This window comes from Tupaia chinensis, unplaced genomic scaffold (genome assembly GCF_000334495.1).
Source record: "Tupaia chinensis unplaced genomic scaffold, TupChi_1.0 Scaffold000275_1, whole genome shotgun sequence".
Classification (NCBI taxonomy): Eukaryota; Metazoa; Chordata; class Mammalia; order Scandentia; family Tupaiidae; genus Tupaia; species Tupaia belangeri.
Genome location: NW_006159757.1, coordinates 7,854,673 through 7,860,428, shown reverse-complemented (window position 1 = coordinate 7,860,428; position 5,756 = coordinate 7,854,673).

Genomic DNA, 5,756 nt, shown 5'->3' with positions numbered 1-5,756 from the left:
GGGGCTTATTTATGGTCTACCATATAAAAACGCCTCATTCTTTTATTGCTGAATAATATTCTGTTGTATAGATACACCACATTTGTATAGTCACTCATTAGTTTATGACTATTTGTGTTGCTTATCTTCCCATTATGAATAATGCTGCAATGAAGCTTTGTGTACAAGTTTTTGTGTACATATGCTTTAATTTCTCTTGGATAGACAAGGTTAAACAGTAAGTATACGTTTAGGATTTAATGGCCAAAATATTTTTCAAAATGATTGCACCATTTTATGTTCTTATCAACTATATATAGTGTTTTATTTTTTACATGTTTTTGTCATTATATGTGACTATCCATCTTTTTTCATATAGTAATTCTTGTGGATATGAAAAGGCATTTCATCGTGGTTTTACTTGCTTTTCTTTCATGTCTAATGATGTTGAGCATCTTTTCATGTGCTTAGTTGCCATTTGTATATCTTTTTTATGAAAATGTCTATCAATTTTTTTTGCCTAAGTTTTAAAAAGAATGATTTCTTTAATTTTATTGATGATTTGCTCCTATGTTCTTCTTGTCTATTGGCTGTCTCTTCATTAAAGTTATTGTTCGAAGCACAAATATTTTTAATTTTGATGAAGTCCAATTTCATCAAGTTTGTTTTTATTTATTTTAATCACTTTTGCTTTTGGTGTCATGTTTGAAAAATCCTTGTCTAATGTTTGGTCACAAATATTTACTCCAATAATTTCTTCTAAGAGATTTAGAGTGTTATTTCTTACATTTAGGTCTATGATCCATTTTGAGTTAATTTTTGTATATAATGTGAGATTGGGGTCCAAATGTATAGTTTTGAATGTGAACATCTAGTTGGTCACAATGTCATTGTTAAAAAGACTGTTCTTTCTCACTGAGCTCCTTTGATACCTTTGCTGAAAACCAGTAACCATAAATGTAAGCGCTTATTTCTGAGTTTTCTATTTTATGCCATTGATCCACATCTAGTCTTTTTTTTTTTAAGAGAGATTTTTTGCTGTAGTGTGTGTACACTCACCCAAAGACAGACAAAGAGCCAAAGGGACAGAAAGTGAGAAGTCACTCTCCAGAGGGGATGGCCACATTGTAATCCCTTCTTCTCTTGGGATTTGAGGCATGCATGCACATTCCCTGTGTGAGTTTTAAGCTGCTGGGTCTGGGACTCAAACCACGGCCAACTAAATAGGAGTCCAGTGATATAACCATTACACCATCTGCTGGTCCCATAGGTCTAGTCTTATGCTTGTCTCATACTGTCTTGATTGCTACAGCCTTGTAGTAAGTTTTAAAATTAGGAAGTGTAAATCATCCAGCTTCAAAAGATGATGCTTACTTTTTTGTTTTAGAGGTTTTTGCTGTAGAGTGAATGTGCTCGCTGGGGAGAGAGAAAGAGGCAGAGGGAAAGTGAGAAATAACTCCCAGGGAGGACGGTCATGCTGCAATCTCTTTTCCTCTGTTCTCTTCCCGGGATCATGGGCACACATGCAAACATGCCTGGTGTGTTTTTGAAGTCATGGGCCTGGGACTCGAACCACGGTTGGCCATCTGGGAGTCCAATGATGTAACTGCTAAGTTATCTGCTGGCCTTGATAATGTTTACTTTTAATTAAGAGGTTGTTTTTCATATAAGTTGACATTGTATTTGAGTATACTTTTAGATTTTGAAAGGTTTGCAGAAGTCAGTCAACAGTCTCTTATGGAGACTGAAAGGTTTCCATGTCCTGCTGTTCAACAATAGGAAAACTGCCCAACACCATCACACTTCTCATATATTTGTAATGGGCATGTGAGTCAGTCTTTAGCTGTGGTCGAAACCTTCTCAAAGAACCTACTTTCAGAAGTTTGCTTTGCTCAATGGACATATATCTATCATTTCCTCCATGTCCTGGATTGTGCTAGGTACTGGAGAGAGGAAGAGACATGAGGCATAATCTCTACCTTCAGGAGGATCACAGCCTGGTGAGAAATCAGTCAGAATTTAGAGCTGAATTCCTGGAGGTTGTTACCTCAAAGTCCTTCGCTTTACAGATATGAAAGAAAAATCTAGAGAAAGACAGATATTTGTATGAAAGCATAACGTCCACACAAGTAAATAATTGTGAGCATAATCCTTTCCAGACAGTGGGCGCTCAATAATAGTTGCCTTGATTACTAGATGGTGTGAAGACTGGTAGTAGAGCGTTTAACCCTGGATGTGCAGACTTAGAATGTTGAGAAAATGCTCCTTCTCCTTCCTCAGCATGGATTTTGGACTTAAAGTTCTATTTGTGCACCCTGTCTAGCCGTGGGCTATTGATGGTGTCTTGGCAGTATCAGCCTAGCTGAGCCCAGGAGCCCTTGTCCTGGACACTGCACTTGCCTTTTCTTTTCTTTTTCTTATTTATTTATTTTTTTTCTTTTTTTGGCAGAGTGTCTTGAGACAGGTTGAATAACCACCCTGGAGTCTTGCCAGAGTCACAAGATGAGGAAGGTCAAGAAGCAAGAGAAAGAGCAGGGTGGGGAGGTGAGAGCTTCGGGGTGGAGAGTGGGGCAGAGGAAGTTCGACATCATGTGGTTTAGAGGGCTCAAACATGCTGAAATGCCAGCATTAGCTCAAGCATTTTAGACTTTCGGGAAGCCTGGCCCTTCCCCCCAGAGTCATTTGTTTAGTCCTGTCTAGTGGGCTTGTCTGGCCATTTCCCCAAACTCATGAACAAAAAGTTCTGTAGGCGGAACAGGGATGTGGCCTCCAATCCTGCTGGGTAGGTAAGAGAGTCCAGGGCCTGGAGTCTAGTGTGAACTCAGCTGTAACCTCTAGCAGCTCACCAGCAATGGTGAATGTCTGGTGTAGATGGGGGGTGGGAGTAATGCTGCGTTTAGTTCAAGGAAGTCGTGTTGGATTTGAGGGACTCCTGTATACCACTTACAGAGGAAATTAATTTGAATGCAGCAAGGTTAGGTGCACCTCAGAACTGAAAGAGAAAATAGTGTTGAGGTTAAAAGCAGGAACTGAGCTAGACTGCCCGAGTGAGAATTGGGGCTCTGTGACTAACTGGCTAGAGATGGTAGCAGTACATAGACTATTGGTCTACCTAAGTTTTCTCTTTCTGTATTCCAGTCTCCCATGCCTTGCCCTTCTTATCCATAGCACTATCACCTTTTAGCTTACTGTGTTGTTTATTTGTGATGCTAGTGTGTGTGTGTGTGTGTGTGTGTGCATCAGAAAGAGAGAGAGAGAAATAAAAAGAGAGAGAAAGAGGGAAAGAACTCCGGATGGGTCCTAGTCATGCCATAATCCCTTTTTTTTTTTTTCAGTTCTCCATTCTGTGAGGCTCCTGCATATTTTTCAAGCCACCAGGACTATGTCTTGAACCCTGTTCAGTCATGTGGGATCCAGCTACCTCTGTGTAGGGCTTAACTGCTGTGCAGTTATGGGGCTGGTCCATATTTATTTATTGTGTTTTATATGCTCTGTATTTTTCATCCCCTACTCTTAATGAACAGAAATATTTGTTGCTGTGATTGTTTTTTGATGTATTCCTAGGTTCTCAAAAAGACTTGGAACACAGAGCAAGTGGTCAATAGATATTTGTTTAATATGGTTAATAACTGGACCATGCTCATTGGATTGTTATGAAGATTAAGTGACTTCGTGCTGTGATATATTCAGGGCAGTGTATAGCCCTGAACAGCATGTCCTGAACTGTACTGTAGCACACGGGAAGGCTGCCTTAGTAGGGTGACCATGTGTCCCAGGTTTCACTTGGCCCTGGACAGTTCTGCTTTTAACCAGTTCCTGGAGTCATGTACTAACAGTACTTCCTTTCAGAAAAAAATTGGCCCATTTTAACTTCTAAATTATATAGTCTGTTTTCTTACATGTCAGTGTTTTTACTTCTTTATTTAAAAAACTTAAAAAAATTTACTCTTTTACTGGTGAAGAAACGAGTTCTGAGAGGATCAATAACTTGCCGAAGACTGAATAACCAGAGAGCTCTGGTTCCGGGCCCTGATCCCTACATGTTTCTGGCTGAGTCAGCGTGACTGCTGAGAGCCATCAATGGGATGGCCCAAGAGTCCTCCTCTGCCTTTGACTCAATATTTCTGCATTGCTTTATAATAATCACCCTTTCTACCATTATTTCTTTAAGTATATAGTTTACACTCTGGTTATTGGCAGTATACACACTCTGAATTAAAGGGAAGGCTGGGAGCCTAAATCTGATTTCTAATCCTGGTTGGTCAATGAAGTACATTGATTCCCAGACCCAATCCAAAAGTTGAGTCTAGTAGTAGCAGGAACTGCAGTGCTTCTTACGCTCCTCTGCTCCCCTCTAGTGGCTCACATCCACAATTACTATTTTCCGTGTGCATGGGTAAGCTATATTTTGCAATCCGGTTATTGCAAAAACACAGAAGCTACAAAAGATCTGAGCTGTATCTGCCCCTTCCTTCCTTCCTTCCTTCCTTCCTTCCTTCCTTCCTTCCTTCCTTCCTTCCTTCCTTCTTTCCTTCCTTCCTTCCTTCCGTCCCTCCCTCCGTCCCTCCCTCCCTCCGTCCCTCCCACTGAATCTGTGTGAAATACTGTACTAAATACCAAGGACACAAAGATAAATGCTTGACCCTGTACTTCTTCACTTAGGTCGCCTTGGCAACACCTCTTTGAGCCAAAAGAAACAAAGAGGATTTAAAATTTCAAAGGAGAGTGGTGGTAATGACCCTTCTTTCCAGTCTTTCTTGTGTAAGGCAAAGTACCATGTGGCATTTGAGATTCCACTGTGGGAATCCATTCAGCATCTGTACACTATATCCTGGGTACTTTAGCCCTTCTCTTCCCTCCTTGCCCTGCTTCTCTCTCTCTTTTCTCCTCCCCACCCAGTCATCTCCTGCCTCTTTTCCTCCCTGACTGGTGCTCTTTTAAGTTTTATCTCCTCGGGAGGTACTTCTAAGTCAGTGGTAAGTGATCAGTTCAAGAACAGAAAGAACGAAGGGATAAATGAATGAGCAATGATTAGCTCAGCAGGATTTTGTTCTCAAAATTAGACACATAAATGCTTATCTTCCTCTAAGTACAAGGGGTGGGCCAACAGATATGTGCCTATGGAGACTTTTAGGAGAGATCTTCATGGTGTTCTAATCTCTACGGTGAGCAACACAACATAATGGCACATATAGAGAAAAGGCAGAAGCTATCAGGCTACAAAGGACAAAAAAAGTGGGAGGGGAGGAACTGTTTGATTAAAAAGTTTCTACAACTCTGATAACTGAGAGACCGTTTTCAGGATTATGGTCACCAGTTCAGCAGAAAGAATAGAAAATACAGAATTCTATCTTTTCGTTGGTAAGGTTAGTTGAAGGTAACATCTTTCAATAGCCTAAGACAGAGAAGAATAGGAGAGAGAGAGAAAGAGATATCTATGGACACTGTGGCTAGACCAACCCAAATAGAAAATTCTTAGATTTAAAAAATGAGATTTGCTTTTTCTGGGCAACAGTTTCCCTTCAGGCAACATCCTCTCACTTTCACGAGCTGTTCTCCTTATTTGTGTTCTGGCCCCTGGCCCAGGGGATTGCCTGCTCTTTAGATGATAATGATAATAACGGAAATACTAATTTACCCAGTGCTATGGGCATTTTTGCTGTGGTGGGAGGAGTTGGGGTGTGCTCTAGAGACCGAAAGTCTTCCTGATGGCAAGAATAAGATTTTTAATAGAAAACTGTTCATTGGTGTGGGGTGGAAGGCAGACGTTTTGGTGT